General features: G+C 46.4%; 1 protein-coding gene across 3 annotated transcripts in view; it reads right to left on the reverse strand.

Moving 5' to 3' along the window:
* CTBP2 (C-terminal binding protein 2) overlaps positions 1-26573 on the reverse strand; it is a 142645-nt gene that overhangs the window by 72318 nt on the left and 43754 nt on the right. The window contains exons 1-2 of one of the 3 annotated variants that reach the window (XM_052799421.1): positions 5698-5752; positions 5095-5194 (exon numbers count right to left, since the gene is read on the reverse strand). The exons of 1 other annotated variant lie outside the window; for it this stretch is intronic. The gene's annotated coding sequence lies outside the window, so the exon portion shown is untranslated. Of the gene's footprint in view, positions 1-549; positions 725-5094; positions 5195-5697; positions 5753-26573 lie in introns of those variants that run through there. One more of the 3 variants, XM_052799418.1, reaches the window with a different exon arrangement.

The raw sequence follows: 26573 nt of genomic DNA on the forward strand, positions 1-26573 counted from the left end.
AGACTCCACCACTCACTCAGGATGGACCTAACTCACCCGAAGAGCAGAGGTGAAGCTCCTCGTGCCCCAGCTGCACCATGGTCCAGCTGACCAGGAGACTCAGCCCCCCACTAGCACACCGGACTCCCCCGTACGGAACAAACTCCCTGTGCTTCTCATTATATCACAGATATCTCAACCTTTTTTTCCGTCAAGTCTCCCAGAGCCTGTCCTGGGAGCTCTGCCTGGACTGGAAATAGTGAAAAGGAGCAGTGACACTTCTATCTCCAGGATATGTTTGGAGTTATAATTTGCCCTTATCTTAGTGCTTATATTTACAAGCCACTCTTACATAAAAAGTCCTCATCTGCATTGACTTATTCAGCAACATGAAGTAAAATAGCCTGAAGCTATTCATGTTGCTTAACGTACTTTTTTTTTTTATGTAGATGATGCTCTGTGTAAAGGAATATTCAAAGGGGAAAACTGTGTTTTGTTTGTAACACTTACTACTGTCCCTGAAGAAAATATGTTCTAACAAGTCTCTGAAAGGGGAAACACATGTAATACCTTTAACAGCTCAGCTAATTCATCTTTTGCTGCCCAACTGCTGGCGAAATCTCAAATGGAAAGTCTCAGAATGGAAATGTGGAAAACCCTGTTTCTTGTGGTCCGAGATTTGTTCCCACTACACAATCTCTTTCCATCGGAGTGAGTCCTGTTTGTTTTCAGCACATAGCAGCTTTACTCTACAAAAAAAAAAAAAAGAGTTCAAGAGTTCAAGGCTACGTCTCCATTCAGGCGTACACCCACAATGCAAACTGGTCTCTCTGTCCTGTGCTGAAGGCATTCCTCTCCCTACCACCTACCTACATCAAGGACCAAGGAGGGCTTGGATCAAGAAATGGGTCAAGGATGAAGATGGAGGGTGGCTTCTGGAGTAAGCAACGGTGTGGGGAGCCCCGGGGGACCCTCCTGCCCTTCGGGCTCCCCTCATGCAAAACCCATGCTCCAGACCATATTGAGCTCCACGGGGTCAGGCACAAGTGCAGTCAGGATGAAAATGTGTGAGTGTTTCCATGAAGTCCCGTGGGAAAGAGCCTGCCGGGATGCGGGGCAGCTCCGGGATGGCTCAACTGCGAAACGCTGCCTCCTCCTCGCTCCTCCCGTCCCTCCATCCCTCTCTCTCCCTCCGCATCTCACCTTTGCTGCTCTTGCAGCATCGCTCACATGGTTTAATTTCCAGAGGAGTGAAAGGAGAGGGAAGGAGGGAGCCAAATGAGCAGAGAGAGGTTTAGATAACGGTAATAAATAAGATGAAATAATTCTCCCGCCACTAACCTTTAGCAGCAAGTCAGAGTATCCTCTGCAACCAACACAGGTTTGCATAATCTACACATCTTTCTTACAAGCCTTGCCAGCTCACTGTAGCAAGGCTATTTTGGGATTTAACAACACTCAGGTTATTGACCTAAATTTATACAGGCTCATCTGGAGCCATAACGGTCCATTGTGTGCCGAGGCCTGCTCGGGATGCCTTAATACACAGATTATTGATGCAATGAACTGTGACGGCTCCTATAGAGCTGTTACGGTTTATTGTAGCAACACCTACTCGGGTCCCTTTAATGCGCAGATTGGTGACACAATAGACAGAAATGGCCACTACTTGGGGATGCATTATTCCACGGATCACTGACATGATAGACCACAATGGCTCCAGCCTCCTGCCTTAATGCAGCAACCAGGCAAACACGATGAATCCCCAGGTTCCCAAATCCTGGGGACCTGCAGGTGGATGGCCGAGAGGTGCAGGGCCCGGTGTTGCGGGGACGCTGCCCCCCCTACCCACCCAAACCAGCCCACTCTGAGGGGTGACATTTGCAGAAAGCAATTTGCTGCTGAAAATAAGGATTTATAATGAAAGCCCTGGCGGGACCAAACTTTTAGCAAGAACAGCCACAGGCCTGCATTATAGATCAAGGCTAAAATCCTGTATGGAAATTAGCCAGAAAAAATCAGTGTCCAATTTTCAGCATAAAAAAAGGAAAGGAAAACATTTTATGTTCCAAGAGAATGCGAAGAAAGCGAGCGCAGTAGGAAAGTGCACAAATATCTACATTTCTCCCTTCTTTTCCTCTTGAAGAACAAAAATAATCTTAAGAGGCTGAGAGCTAAGCACGGTTTAAAGAAAGTCCCTTGTGTAGGGAGACCTCAGGCTGAGAAAAGGAAAATTAAAACATTAACACTAACCAAGTGTTCGCAGCCTCCTCACAAACACCAGCGAACAGTTCAAAAAGCTGCAGCTGGCTTTCCACTATCGCGTGCATCTTCCCCACCATTTACCAGGAGCTTTTTTTAACATCGGTGACACTTCACATTCAAAACTGCAGTTAAAAATAGACCATTGGTCCTTCCGCTTTAACCCTGCAAATTCCCTCTACCCCTTTTGCATCCCCACATGCCCACTGGTCTCTCTCCCGCTCCTCCTGCCCCACCATCAGTCATAGGGTGATGGAGGGGTGACGTGGGGGGGCTGCCCAGCTGCAAGCCCAGGGTCCCCCCGCTTCTGCCCCAGGACCTCATCCAACCCTGGGAGCATCCCCCTCTCATTTCTTTCCAAAGCTGGTAACAGGCTTTATTTGCGGGAATGAAGGCAATGGGTCTACCCTGTGTCTCGATTTCCCTTCCCACCTGCTTTTGCAGATGACATGAGTCTAAGGCTTTAAAAAAACCACGCAACACTAATGTTTTCTCTATGGCCTTAAACCCTGCAATCAGCAGCTCAACCGGGAGCATAGAGAAAGAAATTCCTTTGTTATCCTGTAGCTACTTAAATGCTGAACCTTCAAAACCTCCTCGGGAAATAGGCCTGGTGAACGGCTGCCGCTACTACAAGGAGCCCTGCACAAGAGAGACTTGAAAATCAATATCCTTCACCCAACTTATCAAATTTACTGAAGACATTTATACAGTATAATTAAATAGAAAAGAGATACAAATACAGAAGAGTATTTGCACGGCACTGCATAGCAATTGCATTATCTCTGGAACAGAGGACACTTTGACAAAAAGGAGGGAAAACACCATATATCAACCAAAGAAGCCGCAAGGACCATGGGGAAGGTCTCCGCTCTCATTGCGCACAGGGAATGTTTAACACTTAAGTAAAGACAGCCGCAAAATATACATCAGCACGTATACCTAAGGCATTTCTGTAGGTCTTGTTCAGTCAGCCAAAACGATGCTATCAGAATTATGCTGGTGATAAATATGGTCCAAAACACTCAGTCGCCTCTCAGACTCGTGGAGGGTCTCCAGCACATGTTGGGGCACTTCCCCCTCGCTGGTGTGGAAGCAAAGCAGACGCTATTATGTGGCTTTTCAGCATATGAATGTACCAAGTAAAATCGATTTTGCCCAGTAATCCACTTGGTAAGTCAGTGATGTTTTCCACAACCAGCAGCCGTCTCTGCAGACTCACAAGATATAATCTTCTATGCAAGGTTAAACCTGGGAAAGGCTGACTGCCAGCACAGGGCAAACTAAAACACAGCGGAAAAGGCAAACTAGATTATCTGGCTATTTGTTAAACAATTCTTCTCACAAGGGTTGTGTTACAAGCGTGCTTTGTGAACACTCCTTGCTTTCAGGTAGAGCCAAAGAAGCTGGCTCCTCGCTCGGAGTCCCTACAAGCAGCACACTGCTGTAGATGCGACATCTCTCTTGCCATGTTGACCTTAAAATTCGGAATAGCCCAGCGCAGTGCTTGACACATGCTCATGTCCGAGTGCCGGTGAGCAACAGCGAGGCGTGTTTGGAAAAGGTGCCCAACTGCAGGCTTTCCTCCACTTCAGGCTCAAACGTTTGATCTTCACCATTGCCTACAACAATTAGGCATTGCCTAATTACACTGACCAATAAAAAACAACACATAAGATGGGCAGGATTCCTACCCCTGAGACAGGGATGTTTGGGATGTAATAATTTTCTACAACCAACCTGCCTGGGAAGATGTTAGCAGGTAACTTGCAAGACGGACTGAACGGGGGCTGACAGAGGACGTGCACCACCAGAGCAGGGGCAGGTCGGACCGGGCACTGCTCCCACCGTGTCTCAACTGCCCCAGAAGCAGAGGTGCGACCGCTCAGCAACAGCCATCGCTGCTCCTTCCCTGCACGTCGCTCCCACCACTGCCAGGCACCACGGGCAGAGGGGAAATCTCAGCCATCCACTTTGCAATATACTCATGGGGAAGAGCAAGTATCAGGTTAAAGGCTTCTTTGTTGCCTCTCTTGTGTCTTGATTTGTTAATGTGAATCACACTCCACTCTATTTTGAGCAATCCTTTATTAAAAATGCCTGTGAGTCATTTTCGCTAAACTTGAAACTATAAAAATGGTAATGTCTGGGTAATACTCAGGAATTTTTAAGATTTTGCATACTTCTCTCTTTAATTGAACAGGAAACAGAGGGTAACCTGACCCATAGAAAGAGCTTTTTTTCCCCTTATTTGTCCTGCACAGACCCACTGCTCTTGGATAGAAATCACAACTCATGAAGTAGAACTTCTGAACATCCTCCACTAAATACATATGGAGAGTACTAAAAGAACAAATACAAAACAAAATATCTCTTTTAGGGAAAGGCCTAAAACCCAACAAGTGACAACCTGGGAATCTCTATCAACCTACGTTCAGCATAGTACTAAAAAAAAAAAGTCTACAAAGGTAATTCCATGAACTTCAAATTAACATACATCTCTTTCCAGATGGCATAACTCAATAACTGAAAATCACACTGGTATTTATTTGTATCTCCAACGTCCCCCACCTGAAACCAAAAGAAGACCAAAGGATTTGCTCTCTGACCTCAATGTCACTAACCCAGGAACACAAGCTGTGTACCACGCAGCACAGCAAATAAACTGGCCCGCAAGCACCACAGTTGTGCTTTTTTCATCCCAGACATGGAGACACCTCGCCCTGCTTGATGACATCAGATGAGACGCTACTGCAATGCCAACTTTGGAAAAAGGCTCTTCACCAACAGGCAAAGGTCTCAGACAAATTCATGGCACGCACACCAGCCTGCCTCCACATTTCTCTCCATTACCTCACTGCAGAGCTTGTTCCTGTGGTCTCCACGTGGCACTGGCAGAAGAAAGCAGGCTCTGGGCAGGAAAGCCAGCTGAGAAACTTCCTTTAGCTGCCTCCTGGATGAACCAGGCATCTCTGATATTCTTGGACATGTAAGTCATGCTCAGACTTGCATATCCCTTGGCCCAAAGCAAATTAAAAGGTGGCAGGAATAAGGAAGATTTACTGCTCATTCCCACCACATTTGCTTCCCAAACTCCTTCAGTTCCTGCACAGATCCCCACCCAGCACCATCCGCAGCAGCAGATCTAGAGATGCGGTAGGGAAGACTGGCAAAAAGGCAAGACCCAGGTGATCTCCAAGCAGAGCAGCCTGGGACGGAGCTGAGATCACTTTGACTCCCTTGGGCAGGACCAAGACCCACGGGGCAGCAGAGGAGGAGGCACCAGCAGGTGCCAGGATGGCTCCAGCAGCACAGTAAGCGCTGAAGGGAAGCTACGCTGATGAAAGCCTCAGCGCCGGCACTGCCAACCTTTTCCTTTTTGAGCTTGGAGGTGACTCCAAGACCCCTTTCGTTCTGCTTAGGCACCAGAAACAGCGATAAGGGCGATGGACTTACTGCTCCAGCCGTGGGGTTACAAGCCCAACCTGTGCGAGGACTGCTAGGGAAAATATTATAAAGGGAAACTCCTTTCCCCCGGGCTGCCTGATAGAGCCCATCAGAGGAAACATCTGCCATCCTCCGCAGAGGACAAAAATGAGGAGGAAGTGGTTGGTCCATCCAGAGAAAAGAAAGTCAGAAACATTAAAGGCACATGGGTGCTGACCAAGGCGGGAGACCCACTTCTGCAGGCGGGTCTCAGCAAAAGAGGTTAAAAAAGCAGTTTTATAGACTGCCGAGTACGAAAACGGCAGCAGCCCACTTGATGAGGTCAGGGACTGAAGTGGCCTATGGTACTTGTAAGAGAAAACATCTGTTCGTGTTAAAAGGTCAGCAGGAAATGAATGCTATTTACTTTGTCCTTATTGGTCAGGCCACTGCTCCTCGAAAGAGAACCACACATGGCTTAACTTAGCAGTGTTCACGAAACGACGAAAGCCCCCGCGGCGGCCGTCCCACCGGCTGCCCACCTTCAAGGCCCCTCGGTGCACCCAGGAACCCCCCGAGCGATCCTCGGGAGAGGGACGAGGGTGGCCAGGGTGGCCATTCCCCCCCCCGGCAGCTCCCTCCCTCCTCACGGGCTTCGGATGTGTGTGTGTGTGTGTGGGGAGAAAATCCTTCGTGCCGCCTCAGGAACAAGCCGTTAAAATAAATCCGTCAACATAAAAGCGAAAAAACAAGACGTTTCTTCTGAAAAACAGGAAGCGTTAGGTACATAGCAGCTTAAAATAGCGCCTGCTTGATTTGCTGACAAAACGTGGGTCCCAAGGGGTCGTGCCTTTTTCTCATTTTTTTTAAATTTTTTTTTTTGTGGACAGCCAGGCTCCCCTCCACGGCTAGCCCGGTGGCTCGCCTGCCCTCGGGCAGCAGGCCGGCCCCGCTCCCCACCACTGCATCGATGGCGGCGGGCCTGGTCACGCTTCCTCTGAGCGGCGCGGGGGCTCCCACAGGAAACCCTGACAGAAAACAACCACCGCTCTGAACCAGGGCTTGCTCGAATAAACCAGAGGGAGTATGTAAGGCTGGTAACCCCCCCGTTCGAACTCAGTCTGAAGTTTTAAGTGCCGAGGAAAGTGGTTTCAAACTGTCCCTCGCCGGCACCCCAGCTGGGTCTTCAGGCGTAGGAAAGCGCGGCGTTGGCTGGGCAGGAGAAGCCACCGATGTCTGAGGACAAGCTTAAAACGATAAGGCTCTGATCCCCAGCCCTATGTCGACAAAAAGTCCACGACCAAGAAACGCCTTCTGCAGAAGAGAGGAGGGAGGGAATTTTACGCTCCAGCTTTCCGTCGAGGTTGTGGGACATCTTCCTATTGCTCAGTAACTCCCCAGTTCGGGCTCTGCCTCTCCTTCCCCACAGTGCACCCTGCCCTCCTGATTTAGTCCGCTGAGGTGGAATGCAGCAGCTTTTTTTGTCTTAATTTGAAAAAAACCCCCACATTAAAACAAGAACAACACTCTCGGATGATCTAATGTAGACTACAACGACCGTGCTGAAGAGCAGGTCGAGATATTATCCCTTTCCACAAACCTTGGTCTACAGACCAAGGCCGCCCACGAGTCCTGCCTGCCTGCCTTCTCCTCACACCATGCAACACACCACACCAGACACGAAGGGGCCCCTATCGTGAATAGCTAATTATTGGACCACATTAAATTATTACTCAAATTAAGATTTGTGGGTTTTCCCCTAGCCTAACAATACGCCTTTGACAGCAGCATTGCAAATACACTAGAGTAGGAGCAGCAGTGCAATTAGGCCAGCATGTGGAGCTTATTGCTCCTAAGGACTCTTATTTGATTTCCCGCACCACCAACTGGTGAGAAGTTTTCAAGTCTAAATACAGAAGAATTAGATCACTCTTTGGGGTGGTCGCATCTGGGGTTGGAAAACCAGATGGAGCGTGTTTTTCCAAGTCCTTTGTAATTGAACCAGCACACCAAGTTGCTAGGAAGCAGGCAAATACAATCACCGCTTTGGGGCAGCCTGCAGCAGAGTCGGTGCCGTGTCTGCCAACACTCGTAGACACCATCTTAAGTGCTAGCAGGGAAGAATGGTCTCACAGGCTGGGGTTTATAAAATATCGTCATGAACGTGGACCTACTGCAAGCATGCAGGAGCTCTGTGACTTCTGAACATAAACACCTGCACCCACGGTCTTCTCATGGTGCCACCCAAGGAACCTGGGAGATGGATGATTTCTTCGGTTCCCTGAAAATGCACGGCTCTTATGAGTAGGCTGTGAAACTGGGGAATGAAGGGGAGAGAGAGGGACAGGAGGAGGGAGCAATAAGGAAGCTTCAGCATTTCAAAACACAGAGAACCAACCAAGTACAGAGACGACCACTACACATGCCATCGTGTCTTGCAGCCTGGATGGAGCCTGTGATGAGATAAGCCGTCTCTGGAGCAGCCAGCCATCACCATCACAGCCAGCTACGGCGGCCGCTGAAGGGGTTTGCTTCTTGCAAGGCCGTATCGCAGGGCTTCGGGAGCGCGTTGTACCTTCAAGTCTCCACCCTGGCTCTGCACGCAGCATCACGTAAACCCACGGCTCATTCCCTGAGTGGGGACCGAGCTATGAATGTTTTCCTTCCTGGGGACCAGGAAGGTGCATCTGACAGAGTACGGGATGGTCGTAAGTCTTTCCTAATCAAAATGTGCTTTGTAGACTGAAGAGAGCAAGGGATGAAGTGGTTTTAATCAAAGTTTGGCCAGCAGCACTGCATACGCACACAGAGATATACAGCCTAATAGGACAAGTAAATCCATATCTCTGCAGCTGTCTGGGACCTGTCTGGGAATCCACACCTCCACTACATCTAACAAGATGAACCACAACTTGTGCTGCTCCACCATTCCCAGCAAGGCAAACGGAGAAAAACAGCTGAAGGAGCCCATCCAAATTCTCCGATGCAGCCTTGCGTTTCATTTCAGCCATCTGATATGTATCAGCACGGCACTGTCCTGCCCTGCTTGGCTCCCCGGAGCGACGGCTGCAGGAACGTGGAAGCCGACAGCCGTGCTGGAGAGCAGCGTCTGCTCCTTGTGGGTCCTCGGCACTTCTTTATATCTCCCCTCTGCATGGGGGCAGGAGTCTGGTGGTCCGGGAGCTGCTCTGAATACCCATGTCAGCCCCGAGCTGGGAGGTATTTCTTCCCTAGAGCCAAACAGTATTGGCATGGACTGCTCCAAAACAGCACAGACTTTGCCAGGGAACGGCTGCTTTAGAGACAGAAAAGGCATCTATTTTCCCTGGTGCTTAACCATGTGCTGAGTTTAAAAACCTGTGGGTTTAAAGACCTCCTTATCAGCAGCTAACACAGAGCACAGCTCCCCAACATGCAGGAAGTGTACCGAAACCCCACTTTCCTTTCCTGCTTTTTTTCCCCCCTCCTTGGAACTCAGAACACGCAACAATAAAGTCACAAGTCAAACCATAATAATGAGGTGAAGAGAAATTTCTCCACCAAGTGCTGAGTTTGCAACTGGAGGAGCACTAGCAACCGGCAGCTGCCCGTGCAGCATCCCTTGGGCACGGATGGCAAGGGAGGGCTGCGCCTGCTCTGCCCACCAAATATCCTCAAAGCACAGCAATTTGGAAATTAATTAGAATTTCAAGCCTAAGCAGAACACTTTAAAATATTTTTTTTCAACTTTTTAAGAAGGAAGCAACAAGTAGAAAAACAAATAAATGTCCAGAGTCAGCACTTCATGACTCAGAAGAATACATGACTCACTCTTATGAACATGGCCTGCATATAAACATTCACCTCGAAAATAATCCTCTGTGCAATACCAAATGAGAAGAGCAAAAAGGATGGTAGGGAGATCAGAGCAATACCGAATCAGAAGAGCAAAGAGGGTGGCAGGGAGATCAGAGAGGTTACCGGTCGAAAGAAGAGGCAACTGGTGGTGAGGGAGCTATCAGGAAAGGAGGCCTTATAGAGAAATTCTCCTTGAAAAGCACACGCAAGCACCTGGCTCTGCTGTTTTATCAGTTTTTTGTTTTCCAGACAGCCCACAGGTTTTGTGCACGAAAACACAGTAATTTTGCCATAGATTTTTCTTTTTGCAAATTGAGAATTGTTGGCATTTTGAATTGGTGTTTGAGGAGTACTCTGCTTTTTAAAGGGTACTATTTTATAGGCATTTTAATCTTAGTAAAATTAAGAGAACACTTTCCTTTGAAGCCACAAAGCTGACACCTTTGGTATTGCATTTTTCACATCCAGTTCTACGTTGGCTAGGCTTTTTTTTCTCAAGCTGGTGTTGGCCAGGCCAGCCTTCTTTTCCGCATCCGCATTTCTGCGGCCTAAATATCTGTGGGTATAATGCAAGCTACACAGCTACACTAGACCAACTTTTCCAACTGCGGCTACAATGAACTCCTCCGCAGCCCTGGAGCATCTGGAGCCACTGGGATTTCTGAAATAACATGATGAAATATCTGGGTGACTACAGGGCCAATTTTAAGCAGCCAATTTGAAATTTCTGGTTGGTAGCGCACCAAGGGAGTGCAAGGTTCGAAAGCTGGCCATCACACAACATGTTTCACAATGAATTCGGACTGTTTTTCTAACCCAGCTGTCTTGTTTAAAAACCAATGCAACCCTCCAAGGTATACAAATAATTAATTTCAACCCAAGCTCTAAAGCAGCAGCTCCCAAACTTTCTTTCCCAGCTGCGACCTCATTTTACAGACCAGTAATTCCACGCAACCCCAAACAGCAGAACAAATATTGGACAAAATGAAATTTCTGTCAGGCTCATGACCTCGTTCATAACTTCCCCGAACCTCATTTCGGGGCCATCACCCCACTTTGGGAACTGACACAGTCGTAACACAAATGATGTTTGAAATGCAGACCCACCTACAGACACGAGCCGGCGGTGCTCACGGAGCCACCAGTGGCTCCAAGGTCATAGATGGGAGACCAACACCTGGAAAACAAGGCTCAGGAGCTACGTGCACCATCCCAGCTCATCCTTTGTGGTCCTGGGCTTCTCTTACAGATCTCCGTGCTGCTGCAGCAATGGCAAGGAGGATGCCTCAAGACAAAACCCTCATTTACCCCACGGGTTCAACGATGTCCCTGGGGTTTTGCCCGGCAATGCCCAAACCCACCTTGTGGCCCAGCTCTCTTCAGCCGGTTTCACAACCAGCAAAAACCAAAATGTGGATGTTACTTAACAGCATCATAAATAAATCCCCTTCAAATTACCTCCCTTGGTATTTTTTATTGCTACAAGACAAATTTTAGCTTTAGGGGAACTACGCTGCTTTTTGTACACTGCTGAGGATGCAGTCAGTGTTACAGACATAAATTATGAAATAAATGACCTGCTACCACTATGTAAATCTGGTACCAGGAGCTAAGACTAGAATTAAGGCATTTTTGGTTCCCAGACCAGATCCTACACAATTACAGCCTTGCAGCCAACTGTACAAATGGGACCATTCTAGGCTGGGTATCAGAGACCAGAAAAGGGAAAACAAACAACCGGAATCACTTCAGAAACACTTATCTCCTCGTCTCTGGCTCCAAGTTCATGATTTTGGCATCATCCCTTATGGTGGTAACTTACACAATAAAAAAGGCAACCAGCAAGAGAAGGGGTAAAGCGAGACAGATCCTGGGGACAGATGTTTTTTGTCATCTGCTGTCTTTCTGACATATATTTTAAAAGATGAGAAAACCCCCAAATGGTTAAACTGGCAGGTTGGATTACGAGCTGGAGCAGCGCGGCCCTATCGCTTGCAAAGCGACATTCCCTCCACGCACACGCTGCTTCTCAGGTCTGCAACCTGAACGTTAAACATTGGGATATTTCCCTACATGTGCAGAAAACCAAGGGTAAAAATTTAGTCCTTTGGCTCCCTATTGCCGTTAAAATTAATTGCCACATAAAATTGCTGATTCCTACCAAATGAAGCTATACAATTTATCAACTCAAGGATAGAGCAAACTCACTAGTGGTTTAAATACATTACCTGAGTTATTACTAAATTTTGCACCAGTGACAGTTTTATGGATAATGTAGGTTTTATAAATTCATTAGTATGGGACTAACTTTAAAAGTAAACAAAGGCATTAAACAAACATCGCAACACTGTGTTTACACGCAAAATAGATTTCCCTTTCCTTTCCAAAGCCACGCTGGGATACTCGGAGGAAAAATATGAAAGCAGCTCTGCTGTAACACTTCATGAAGGGAAAACACGGCCATTCATTAGCACCCGAGCCAGTGAGGGCTGAGCTCAAAACTGTATTTCTTCCTTGCTGCTGACCTAATACGTGAGCAGGTCACTCGTCATGCTTCTCATTCAGCCTCCCCAGGCTCTTAAATTGTTGAAGCATCATTTCTATACCACAAAAGGAGACTGGACCTGCTCCAGAGCCCTTTGCAGCCCATGGCATCTTCCCATTGATTTCAGCGGGCTTTAAATCAACGGCATTATATTGCTTAATTAAAGGGATGCTGTCGTCTGGAATCTACTCCATTTCAACCCAAGTTAAAACCAGTTTCGGGACCTATGCCTCGGTGAATCCCCCTGCCCTTTTCCTGTTGATTAAATGTTTTCCCTCCCAACTGATACAGGAAATACCTGCCAAGCTGACACAGGACCTGAACACATAGGAGAAAGAGAAAAACTGCATCTCTTTGACTTGCTGTCAAACCAAAGGAGACACTGAAAAAACCAGGAAAAACATTTTTTGGTCTTTCTTACAACAAGAGACATTAAAAACAATTTCAGAAGGAAGTACAAATTTTAAGCCAATACCACTTCTTCTGCGAGAAATCTTACGATGGAAGTTGTTTTAACCTATACTTGCTGGAAGAAATGACTAACATTGCTATAAAAAAAAGAGATTGTAGGGAAAAAAAGCTGTTTTTCTCCACTTTTCCATTCTGTTTACTCTGTGCATTTATCACCAGCATGCGTAGAAGCAGTCTCACTCTTTCCCTTGTGCAGGCAGTGAGTTAGTCACACTTTCCCCTGTTGTGTAGCTCCTTTAGTCAGCAGCAGGGAAGTGATAAAGATGAAAAAAACTAAACAAAAACAGGAAAACGCAATTGTAAAAAACATAGAAATTAGCAGGAGGTCCTTGTAGGCAAATGTAATATTCAAATCGATTTCGCTTGGTTTAATTTAGGAGATTGCAATCTGGAAAGGAGCTCCATGCCTCTCCATGCAGCCTTTCCTCCAAAGGAAGTCCACGGAGGGTGTAGGAGAGGGAGGACAAGGATAGAGGAGAGGCAGCGTATGGACGTGGGAGCGGAGCTATCGGAACCCCTTGGTGCAGAGGTCCAGGACTTGAACCCCTGCAAACAGAGCAGGCTGTGAGTGACGGGGGACAGGTCTCTGAACGCCGGCACCAAGGAAACCCCTCGGTCCCTCCTTCTCCAGCCTCCCGCTCCCCACATTCACGCTGGACAACAGGAGCCAACCTTCATACAAAGCTCGGCGAAACCTCTCTACACAGCACCTTAACTGGAAGATAACTTTATGATAATCTGCTTCACCAGACATGGCAAAAATGTTTGTTAGCTTTCAGAAATTAGGAGAGAAATTGCTACCAAAGAACAGATTTTGTAAAAACCAGAGTAAGATACAGTTTCCAACCCTAGCAGTGCATTCATTTACGCTCACCAGGTGTTAAATAATCAGCCTGCAGCAGGAACAGCCCAAGTTTTGTGACCAGTGTAATGTAATTATGCACCATTGCTTCGTTCTTGGGGGTCTACTTATTTAAAATGCATTAAAGAAATAAATCACTGTTGATTGTCCCATCCCCCTTGCCTTTTAAGCTAGGCTGGGGCAATAAATCTATAAAAACAGTGACTCCTGTTTTAAATAAAACCAACAAAAGCAGTAACAATGGGAGGGTCCCGAACTTTATTTCCCAAGTCACAGCCTCGCTTATTTTCCATTAAATTATTTGCTACAATAGATACATGAAGTGGCAAGGATACCAAATGGCCCTAATATACCTTTACAAAATCATCATCCTAAACCATCTGGAACCACGGTGTTCTAGCAGCCAAACCATTTGCCAGTCTTGGGACTTACCCTTGACTATAAAAAAATGGATTGGTCACAGGCAGAGCAGGTGGAGGCTGAGACGTTACATTTATTAGTCACAAATCTGCACCGACCTGCTTTCATTCAACGTAGAAAAGACAAGGTAGGATCGGGCCTCAAAGGTTTTGAGGTCCAAGTCCCTCAGACACCCGCCGTGCATGACCAGAACTATCCATCACTGCAGAGAGGCTGCTTGGGGCAGCCAGGGAGTCCAGCAGCCCGTGGGATGAACACCAGCGAGTTCAACCAAAATCCAGGGAAGAAAGGGTTCATTTTTAAGTGCTGTGAGCTGAACCCGTTAGCTTTATTACAGTTTCATCAACATGCGTGTGTGTACGTGCACGTACACCCACAGTTGTGCCTCTAAATGATGAGGTTGATGCTTCAAGGCGTCCAGGAGATGGGGGAAGAAAGAGGGGATGAGGTTGTTCTGCCTCCACTGCACTGCAGTTTTGGGGAGCAGCACAGGGCACAAGTCCCATCACTCTGATCCAGGGCTGCCCACACCATCCTCTTGTCCCCCACCTCAAAACACGTTAGTGGAAAGCGTCGTCCTGGCTCCACGAGGGCAAGGATCGGGCTTAAATTACAACCGAACAGTATCACACTTCCACATTAACACCAACAAAACCAAACCCGAGATACTCCCAATGCAGACGCCAGCCAGCTGGGGTTTGGAAATGGTTCAGCCCATGCTTAGATATGCCTTCCCAACACAAACAGTCCTGCCCTCCTTCTAGGAAAGCCCTAAGTCACCAGCAACATGATCTGGAATAAAAACACTTACAAACACGCTTGTACAGAAAAATGCTTCTCAGATACTTTTTTCCTTCTCTGGTGCTAGTCGTCAACCTCCAGAAGTATACTACACAGACTGCATTTAGCCTGGCCAGGCACCTCCGTCAAATATTTAAAATAAAAATGGCCAGCAAGAGGCTGAGCAATCTCATGTGAGCATTTCTGTCGCTGACACAAATCTTAATTCTCTAAGGATCATCTCATATGCCAATGGGAAGCTCAGTAAGGGATGAGATTTTTAATCTAATCTGCTTTCAAAATAATTTTGTTGGCATTGATTGTTCTGAATTGTATCTATGGGAAAGAATTTAAAGTAAGAGCAAATACATACATATATGACCCAGACAAGTAAGTGCCTCTTACCATTACTGTTAGCCGATAATAACAAAGAACAACAACCTCAATATTAATGTTAGGTAAAATTACCTGGTCTCAGAAGCCAGCACACAGCTGTGTTTTTAAAAATTATCCCAACATATACAATATTAAGCAAAATTCTCAAAAGCGACCTGGATTTAAAATTCTTTTGCTGACTCTACCCCTATTCCCCCAGAAAACAACCCCTAAAATCTCAGCTGTCTGTAAGCCCAGCTGTTTCCTGGCTTTTCTATGCAAATTGTTCTCCCTGGATTTTATTGTGTGCATGTATATGTCTCTTAAAATGCACTCAAGTTTGAATTAGGGGCCCTACTTCCATCAAAGGGAATTCTCGTAAAATAAGCTCCATTCTCACAGTACCTGACACGGAATTATTATCCCATAACTCACGGGTGTCCTAGTGATTCTGTATTAAACACAGCTCCAAAAAAGTCCCAGAGGGAAAAGCACATGAAGGGACACGAAGAGTCACTCGAATGTAAACCTGCAAAGCAAGGAATTTCACATCTCCTTGCCAAACTGCAAAGCACTTACATGTGTCTGGGTGAGGACGTGTCTCTTGCCTAACTTCCGAATTTTCACCTATCAGGATTAGCTAAACACTGATTACATTATTGTGTAATTAGGTTAAGGTAAAACTTAGCTTAAAGCAGAGAACGCTTTCTTTCCAATTCCAGTCAAAACCATTTACTTAATTCTCAGTTTGATATTGGCATCTCCCTCCAGCGTGACAAATTTAAAACTATTACTGTATGACAGCAGGAAAAACAGAAATCAAAAGTTACTGTGGTGGCTGGTCAGAAAGCTCACAAACGATTACTAAAAAATGATGAGATTTCTGCTGCTGGTTTTCATGCATGTTCCCTCCCCAGTTTCCCACTGGCTTTCTGGTTTCCTCGCATCACACTGAACGCAAAAAAGAAACTCAAATGATAAAAAGTTACACAAGTTCTTTCCCCCCCCCGCTAAATCAGCTATTGAACTGCTTCAGCTGAATGTCATACCATCCACTCTGGTGTTGGTTGCCAACCATCCGTCCTCACTGACCTTTTGTTCGGAATTTGCTTGAGTTTTGTTTCCAACGGAAATGTATGTACGTTGCACAGCAAACACCTGCAGAAACTCCTGAAACCCAGAAATACCTACGATTCTTGAAGATTCTTTTAAAAGACCAAAGATTCTTTAACCAACTGCGCCTATTCAGCTCACCTTACAAAACAGCGTTCGCTACCCGCCCCTCTCATTTGGATAGCCAAGGCTGCACTGTATTTCAAAATATGTGTAATCCTGTATCATAAGCATTGAAATAGTCTAATTCACCTTATTTATCAAATTTCAGCCTTAGGCCAGAGTATTTTTATGGTCAAACCAGAAATACCATTAGATTCATAACAACTGCTGTCCTAACACGCACTGCTACAGTGCCAGCCTGAAGAGTTTTCTGATGTGGGTCTTGAATATTTTATGCACAGATTTTGCAGGATCTGACCCAAATACTGTCCTCGACCGCAGAAGCGAACTCATGTGATATTCACAGAGTTGCAAATGTGCGGACACCATCCGAAAGCAGAGTCTGCCCCGCACTGTTTAGTAACTAAATGATAGTCTGTGGTAATAAAATATTTATTATGCTCTACACAATACTGCAATTGAATTGATGTACTTCCTCCCCTATCCATCAGAGTACACTGAAAGCCCTCTTTAACTTCTACTCAAGAAATCTCAAATTACACATCTTTATTTTTCTTACAGCTTTTCCTATAGGATTGTGCATCTGCAAGGAACCATTTGGCAGTTAAGGCAGTTTACCCAGAAATGCAAAGTGGTGTTTGTTTTTTTCTCCCCATTGCCTCAATTTCTCTGGAAAGACATCCCTGGCAGAGTGTCCAGAATCAATTTCCTAAATACAAATATAAACCCACAAAATACACTGAACGGAGCAAAAAGCCACATCGCACTTAGTTAGCCGGTGCTGTACCAGTCTCCAAAAGAATCCATCATGATGCAGCAGGAGAGGAAAATAATAAAAGCCCTGTTTGTTACGATTGCTTAATCCTGCTGCCCAATACACACCACTGACACCCTCCTCCTCTCTGCCGAGCCGTGGCGATATTCCTGTTCCAGTGCTCTCAGAAACAGCTCAATAAACTGGGAACCCACTTGAAACGGCCATAATTCCTGCTGCCACCGATAAGGCAAGGCCAAGCGATAAAGAGGTGGCACCAGCGGGATCCTCGGTTTGCATCCCCGCGAATTGGCAAGGGGAACGCAAAGGGATGCTTGCTGATCAAAGAGCTCGGTGTCCTTCGAGTCGGGGACCTTGCAGAAAACGCATGTAGCAGAGGGCGGACGGGGTTGCTGGGAGGCGAAGGATCACACCCTGCCCTCCCTCAGTGGGTATGTTGCTGTTGGCACCGAAACAGAGAGACCTGCAGGGGATGCAAGGAATTGAAATGAAAAAAACCAGGAAATAAAATGTAAAAAGTGTATTGTGAGCAAGTGATTGAAGGAAGTAGCAGAGCCCCTAACAAATTGGTTATTTGTCTGGTTAGCTGATGCAGAAGTGGAACAGGAAATTAATTCAATATGCCGCAGACTTACATTACACTATTATTTTCTGGGTTTTTTCTTCCTTTTTTTTTTTCATATATACATAAGCCAAAAAGCAAAGTATTTCTGGGCAAGCTAGTAATTGAAGCTTACGAGACTCCAATTAAAAAGATCTAATCGTTATTAGAGCTAGACTACAGACAGGCTTGGAAATGAAAGAATAAAATAAGACCAGTTAAGGAGAAAAGACCTTCTTCAGAAACCATTTGGCTGCCAGCAGTTCTTGATTTGTTGAAAAATATCCCAAACCAATAGGTAATACCATTACATTTATATAAACCTTTATGAACAAGTTACCACTCTCTGTGCCTTACAGGATATGGCGGCTTGCCAGTAATTTTTGCTTTAAATATGAAAATGGATATCAAATCCAACTTTCTAGATATAATAATGGCATGGGAGATTGATGGCATCACTATGCTGCACAATGACTATTTAAAACACTTTTGGCTGCACTTACAAAGCTCCAGTGACCTCCAGAACTATAGAAACTGTACGTAGTGTTAGGAGGAAATAAAATTAGCGATTCACAATGAAGAACTAAAGCAATTCAGCATTTTTCAAAGAGGTACTGACTGCAGTTAGCACTTCTGCAATGACACCGACACACAGTGTTGTGTTTAGAGAAGGAAGGAAGGAACACTCCGAATTTCCACAGATGAAGTGTCCGCTGCCGAGAAGGCACTAATGGTACCAGGGGTGTCAGGGAATTGAAGCAGAATGGAAACAGACTTCTAGTTACCAGAAAAGTCAAGTTCTCCTAAGCATCATGGGGAATGCCACTCCCCCACTACATGGTCACGCCACACGAGCAGACAGTAAGAAGATGGCAAAAGGCAGAAAAGAAAGACAAAAGGGAATGAAGCCAGAGGAAGAAAACAGGAGGAGAAACGAGAAGCTGAGACTAAAGCTGAAGGCAGAGTGGATGGAGTAAGAAAAGCCAGAGAAAGACAGACAAAGCAGAGGAGGCACCCCCATCACACCTACTGCTGACTCACACATTTCGGGTTACTTTCATTATTTCTTTGTATTCCGGCAGCATCTGGCATCTGCCACTGAGATCAGAGCCATGTTGTGCCAAGCGTGAATCAAGACCTTTCTGCTCATGAGCTGAAAATCCAAACAGATAAAAGGGAAAACAGAGCAAGGGACCTCGCCGGTCCTACCCAGTGCGGCCAGGAGCCACGGCAGCAACAAAATCCGTCTGCTTTGCACCCAACCACCACCCTGGTCACGCAGGGAGGACACTGAGCACACATTTTTTTTTTTGTAGCCAGAGCTGATTCTTTCAAGTGGTTTTTAAGAGCTCTCAGGATTCATCTGCCTCTCAGTAAGGATGGGTCAGGCGTTTGGGTTTGTCAGGCACCATCTCTGCATTTGCTGCTGTAAGAAACCAGGATGGTTTCCCTGTGGTCCCCGTCCTCAAGAGCTCAGTTGTTACTGCATGGGTCCATGGAACAGGTCTTCTGGGAACCTACAGCAAAGCTGCAAGAAACCTATAGAAAATTGCAAGGAATTGCACAGCCCAACTTCAACAGGCAGCAGCTACAACCTACTGCTGCCATTGGGAACGAAGGAGGTTCTTCCAGGCATCCAGATGTGTCACAGTGCAGGTTCACGGCTGACATTTAAGCTCATTTCACACCCATCAGGCTACAATAATCCTGGGGCTGAGGCTCCCGGGCTTGCCCTTCAACTGTCTTGCACCCTCCGGGCTCTGTAGTTTCAATTAACTTGTGGCTATAAAAAGTCAGGAGAGCATTCCTCTTGTATTGTACCATGGAGCTCTGCAGAACTAATTATTTTGCAAATAGAGCTCTAAATCATTAACAAAAAATGTTGATTATAGCATCTGCAATCATTATTTGGCCCATTACTTAAAAAGCTGGATGCAATAAATAGGATGGGGAATAGCTGGTATTACGCTTCCAGAGCTCAAGAATATGGGATGTCAGAAAATGAGCACTGCCTGTAACGGTTACACTTGGGCTCTATGACTACTTTGTAATCAGACCAATACAATAAGTCCTTCATCCCCAAGCACTTAAAAAAACCACCAGATATCATTAAAAGAATGAAAATACTGTGGTATTTTCTCCCAGGCCTTTTGTCTTTTCTTCCTATTCTTTGGAACATTCATAAACTTACATTTTTACATTTCCCCATCAGATTTCTTAGATAAATATTTTAACTAAGTAAAAATACCACAACTTGAAATGGGGATGACTTTTCTTTATTTACTTTCTTCCATGCTGGCTGCCAGCTCTGGGACTTGTTCCTTCAAACGGCAGCTGCTGCAGAACACGCAGTGGGAGCGTAAGAGCCCCACATTTCCCACCGCCTTCCCCTCCCGTGGGCAGCTGCGGGCACACAGATGAGTCCCACCACCACCTCAGACTCCAGAAGAGGCATTTATAGCAGGATAGCATTTGCACGTGGCCTCCTCCATGCCAGCTCCAGTGGGACCAGAGTGCAAAGTCAGGCTTGGAAGGTGTCTTCCAACGAGAACCTCGTTGTGTTGCCCTTACGACAGCCAAGCAGAGCACTCTTGCCGCAATTTTGTTGCTGTCAGAAACGAGTACCCAGATGCTCGTTCTCCATCCTGGAAAAATGCATGCATCTCTCAGGCTTTGGCAGGAGCTTTGATCTAAAGCCTATCTGGAGTGGCCATGTGCTGAAGCCACCGACTGTTGGGAGCTGCCACCCTCACTGGCAGACGATGACAGGGGCAGTTTATCCCTGGCTACTTGCTGCAGGACTACAGGCTAGCTGCTGCAGCACACACAGATGTGCTTCACCAAGTCCAACAGGATAATCCAGAGCTCCAGCATAAAGACACCGAGTTTACGGCTAAAATATTATGAAGGTGCCACTCCCCGAGGCAAATGCCCCAGAGGGACCCAGGACTCTGCAGCTGGAAGGGACCTCACTGGCTGACTCCTCTGGGCCATGAAGTTTGAGAAACTTCACTCTTCAGTGGAATATAACCTTTCTTTTAAATTCAGCCTAAATTTATTGATGTGGTGGCTAGCAGCACAGACAGCATCCCCGTCAGGGTCTCCCGGGGCGCTCTGTGGAGGCATTTGTAACACCCCTCTCTGCCGATTCCCTGCCTGACACGCGCATTTTTTCTTCGTGACTCGCTCCGCGCTGGTAGCTAACCAACATCCTTTTATCAAACATTTCTCATTTGCCCCCACCTCTATTATTTCTTCCTCTCAGAGGTTTTCTCCAGCTTCACATCCTTGCCGTGGCTGCGTTATCCCTTCTCTTCTTGCCTGATCAGGGGTTCTGTGCTGGCTCCTCTCCAACTCTGCTCTTCAATGCAATCAATTCACTTAAGAGCCTGGCAAGCTGGCTTTTTTTTTTTTTCCCCCATATCTGTTTTATACAGTTTCAAAGCAATGAGGGGGGGGGAAAAAAAGACAAGATATTTTTTCCAGTATGAAGAATAAAAATCTTACATTGTGCCTGCTTAGCTTGCCCATAAACACGGCACTTTTTGAAATAATGAATACAATAGCTGGTATTGTAAAACAGTGCACGATGGAGGTGCATGGAAAGGAGAGAGAATGGAAGTGCAACTTCCTCACCTGCCGCTAAAGAAAGATGCCAAATGAGCCAAAATGAAGTAGAAAGAATGAGCTTCTCTGACCTCTCTGAATTTTGATACAGAATTGCAAATGAATTAAATCTCCTACTTCTTTTTTTAAACCTTTATCTTCACCATGGAAAAAAGGGGGGAAAAAAAAGATGATAAATAGAGTACAACATCAAATGTGAGCAGGCAGTGCATAACCGAAGCTGTACGCTGTTAGCTTGCAATACTGGGTATACTGGTCATCACCAGTGCTGCAAGCCCAAAATAAAAAAAAAATCCAAAAAAGAGACCTTCCTTGTGCTAATTAGACCATTTTACAGAAAATGACCACACCTCCTCCCAATCACCAACCTTAGAGAGACTTGTCTCTGATGTACCACTCAGAGGAGATGGGCCGTGCCCACGTGTGCCGCAAGGTCCCTGTGGCCAAGGTGGCCACCGCGACCCCCTGCCCCGTGCCACCGGTCTCGAGCTGTGAGTCAGCTCCCCCCGCAGCAGCGCAACTCTTCCTACCGCTGGCGTAGCCATTAAAAGGGTTTTTTTCCTGCGGTTAGTTTATATGCTCCAGCTCATTAACATCTCCTAATACCAGAACTTGAGGCTAATTAGGCATGGCAATCCTGAGGAACATATTCTCTGTTCATCTTCCCAAAGCAGGATGCTCCTTGGCGGCCCAGCTGTAGCTCCACATGCTACCATGAGGGTATCACCCTGGAAATAAAAATACTACAGGATCCCACACACTACACAGCAGGGATCCCGTACTTGTTAGTTGATGGCACAGTTTACAGGCTGTTTTGCTTAAAAATTGGAAGGATCTCTGTCATCAAGGCAGATTCCTGCTCAGCAGCCTCAGGGAATTTCCCCAATAGTTAGCAATACACCAGGGCTTTCATAATAAAAGCTACTGACTTGAGAACGAAGGGGCAAAGTGGTTAGAAAACTTAGGAGACTTAAATAAAAAGCATTTCACAGAACAACGCTAGTGGGAATTTTCTCCCCGTTGCTAGAAATGCACAGGAACAAACAGGCTGCGGGGTCTGAGACACGTTTCATGCACACGAACTACTCCTAGGAGCAGGCTGTCCATCTACACATCACCTAAGAGTAACACCCACTAGAGCAACACATACCCAAGGAACACCAACAGACAAACAACGAGAGCCATGATAACACCAACCACTTCTTTAAGCACAGGAACTTATGAAACTTGTTTTCCCACGTGTCTTCTGGACCACACAAATGCTGACCAAAGCTTGCCCAGAACCGGGACGTTTTAAAGCAACCTTTGCCCACTGGATGCCTCATGTTGTAGGTTTTTCTTCAGTGCAAACATTTCTGTGGTTGTTTTCTTCTGCTTGTTTTCAAAGATCATCACCTCCAATGCCTTCACCCTAGGTCTGCTTAAAATGGCTCCAAGGGTTCACCAGTTGTGAAAGAAGGAGACAATGGCTAAATTTCTCTGGTCACCATTTCAAATTCCAATAGCCTTCATTTCAACATCTGCTTTTTATAACTAAAGGCAGTGATACTTAAAAAGCATCTTTTAAAAAACTACAGCAAAAGGTATGTACAGATACCACATTTTAATCCAAAAGGACCCCACGAATGCACACGTAACACTTCCCTTCGCCAATCACTGGAAAGCAGGGACCTTTGAGGAATCAAAATGCCACTACAGGCAGCACAAAGGATGACTTCATGCCTTCCTGCTCTTGAAAAAATGTTGTAGCATCTTTACTGATGGGGAGAAGAACAAATGGAGGAGCTGTGCCCACTGGTGAGGATGCAGCATGCCACCGTGACAGGGGAGCAACAGAAGTGATGGAACAGCAGCGTCCCCCTCTGAATCACCCACAGCAGTTCCTCTGTTGTGGTTTTTTACTCCTCCTTTTCAAATCCTTCCTCTGAGAACTGAGTGAGCCTCAGCATTGGAAACGTGAGCCAAATTCACTGCCCGAAGCAGCAGAGACCTGCCTTCAGCTGTCCTCTGACTTTCATTTTTGGAATGGATTCATTTCCAAAAGTTCCTACAAACCTGGCTGTATTGGTCCACAGATTACAAGATGGAAATGTGAAAAAATCCTGGACAGAGATGAAGCGTCCACCAAACCCCCTAATTTGAAGGCAGCCTAAATGCAAACTTTCTCTCACTAGACACCTTGACATCAAAATGTTTATCCACTCTTCCTCTGGAGCTCTTTCACATCACCAACATGCAACTCCAGCCAAATAGAAAACTTCACGTGGGGAAAATGTGCCCAAAACTCCAGGAGGAAAAACAAAACTAGGCATTTCATTTTGGGCCAGCTCAGTCCAAACTGGAATTTTGTTTGTTTTGAACTGACCGAGCCGTTGGCACGTCGGAGTCCAGCGAAGCATTAACCTGCTTTACTAAGCAAGCAACGCATCCAGCTCCTGGGCACAAAAACATCGGGCTTGGCACTGAAATTAAGGCTGGGGCTCTGAAGCTTGGCTCTACGCTCATACCCTGAGCTACGGCGTGGGTCCCCACACCTCTGCAGGCTCGCCAGCCTACTCCCAAGGAGAACCAGCGCTTTCGAAGGAGCAGAAAACAAAGCAGGCTGTCATCTGCAGAGGTGCCAGGGTTTTGTTTACCTCCGAGCAAACCTGGCGGCACGGGCCAAGTGTCATACTTCTGCGCTCCGTGTTTTGGTGTATGATCCTTGGCAAAGCGGTATGCTTAGCGCGTAAGCTATGAAAAATATAGCGTGAATTTTGCAGCGATACGGGGTTAATATTAATTAGACTGTGCTTGAGGAGTAGCTGTGCGAGCGGCACAGTTTTGTTCCCGTGCTCTTGCAGGGGATTAGCTGTTGGCAGAGCGGCGATGCCGGCAGGAGACTCCACCATCCGAGCTGTTTCCTGGCACTGGGCTAGTTTGGCTGGAGCCGCTTCTGACTCTTTGGAGAAGCAGGGTTTTGTTAAACATTTCTGAATCCTTGCAATGGCCTCGGCAATGGCCAACAGCCCTCGTCCCCCAAGAGCCCTCCACAATCTCACCCGCCACGCACGAAGCACAGAGTGGTGTCCCGCTTCGTGGTGACGGCTCACTAACAGGCAATCAGCACCCAACGGGATGGGGACCCTTCTTTGTGTCTTCTGGCCAGATGTGCACTCACTAGACCAGACCACAGTGAAGAGGTGACACGTGAACCCGGGCCACGAGATGTGACCCACCTGGGATAACTCTCACCCTTGCTCCATCACCAGTGTCCCAAATGAAACCCTCCAGTCCATCGGAGAGCTCTGCTTCTACAGGTTTTATAAGGATTAGATGACTTTAATTAATCTTTTACTGATTAAGGCTCAGAAGTAATTATATAGCCAGTATATCAACATCTGCCCTCTCTTTGATGACTCCCACACCACATCTCCCACTCACGCTGCTGATGTACTGGGGTGATGCCAGAAAATGAGCCCCAGCCGTTCTGTTACGGGGGCACGCTGCTACACTCCTTCTTATTTTTTTGCAACTATTTAAAAAAAAAAAAAGCAAGCAGACAAGATTCTAAAACACATATGCAAAATGCAGCTACTGAAGCTGTCTCTTCAGAGAAAGCCACCTTTGATGGAGCATGCCCCACAGGCATGCAGGACTGCTTGCTGCCACCGCCACACTTGGATTTGGGGCAGCTTTACCAGGGCTTTAAACTGAGCAGGCGTTTCTCTCCATCTTCACTTTAAACAGTATTGTGCTGTTTCAGTATTGTCACAGTGAACTTGCAGTGACCCTGTCAAATAAATATTTTTCTCGAGGTAACACTGTTTTAAATATATCCATTTAGTATCCTTATTTGAAAACACTGGACAAATTAAATGACTGTAAAATTTGACTTTCCAGTATTTTGCATTCAGATAAACTCCTACAGCACCCTTTTCCATGGCAGCCAGCCCATATTTCCAAGTAACTAAAATTTTAAAAAGCCGACTACGCTTTTCAGTATCTGTGCATTAATCATGCCTCCCAGTCCAAGAATTCTTGTTGAGTTCAAAGAAAAAAGTGTGAAGAAGAGGGATGTGTGTGCAACATAGTCCCCTCCAAAAAAGCTGCAGCCTAAGCACCCCGTACGGCCTTACGCACTCTTACCACATACCCCGTCCCCAACCGGGGATACCCACCGGCTGTATGAGAGTTCCCTATCGCTTGCATCGAGACTGGACTGTAAGAAGCATTTCTGCACGACAAAGGGAAACGGTGAAGGTGGTGAAAACACTGCTAAGTGAAGCCCTGTGCTCCAGAAGAAGTCACGGTAATTGAATGTGACTTCAAAATATTTCAGATTCTCAGCAAGGATTTGGTAGCAGAGGAGAACATGCTGTGACGGACCGTATTTCTAACACGGTATGAAAAGCAGTTTCGGTATACGCTGCCAAAAAGCATCAAATGGGCTAAAATATGCTGGTTGATAGATAAGCAGACGATGGTTCTGATGGCAGGAGCAGGGACCCCACGGCAGCACAGGGGCTGCCCAACGGCCCCGGCGTTGCAGCGAGCACTGGGAGAGAAACGTCGCCTTGCAGAGTGCCCGACGCACAGCTCTGGTTTTATGGGATTTTCCTTTGCTCTCTCATTTTGAGAAAGGTTAAATACGTGAAGCATTAGTTTACAAAACCTCTCTGACGAATCCTCTTACTCACATGATCTTTCTAAACAATCCCAATCTTTTCAACCACGCAGAAGTGACACTATTAGCTTTGACCATTTCAGCTGCCGCCTCTCAAAACTCGGGGGTTCCTGTGCCACAGAGGCGAGGGGCTGACCTCCACACAATACCCAGATCAGGACACTACGGACACCCGCATAAGAGCATTATCATATTTTCCATATTTTCTCACCCATTCTTCCTATGGCCTAATGTCTTGTTTGATCTTTTGTGACTGCGGCTGCACACTGAGCAGATGTCTTCATCGAGCTGTCCGCAGCGACCCTCGGGTCTTTCTCCCCAGCGGTTACAGTTCATTTAAAGCACAGCAATGTGTACGAGGAGCTCAGGCTGCTCCTTCCCCGGTGCCTAACCTTCCATTTGGCAGTGGTGACTTTCATCTGCCCCTGTGGTCCTCCTTCACCTAACTTCAGCTCTGCCACCTTCTTCACGGGGCTGGCTCCCACCGGTGACACCGTGCCGTCTCCTGCTGCCTCTGTGCCGCCAACTCACTGTCCACCTCTTTTTTTCCAGATTATTAATGAAAATATTCAGACATACAGTCACGACGCAGATACTTAGAGCAGTCCAGCATCAACTTATTCCCTGAAAAAAAGCTGATGCTTTGTTTTCTGTTCTAATCCAGAGCAAGCTTTTTTACCCCACAATACTTGCTTAAACAGAGGCTCTTTG

Source organism: Harpia harpyja, chromosome 10 (assembly GCF_026419915.1).
Source record: "Harpia harpyja isolate bHarHar1 chromosome 10, bHarHar1 primary haplotype, whole genome shotgun sequence".
NCBI lineage: Eukaryota > Metazoa > Chordata > Aves > Accipitriformes > Accipitridae > Harpia > Harpia harpyja.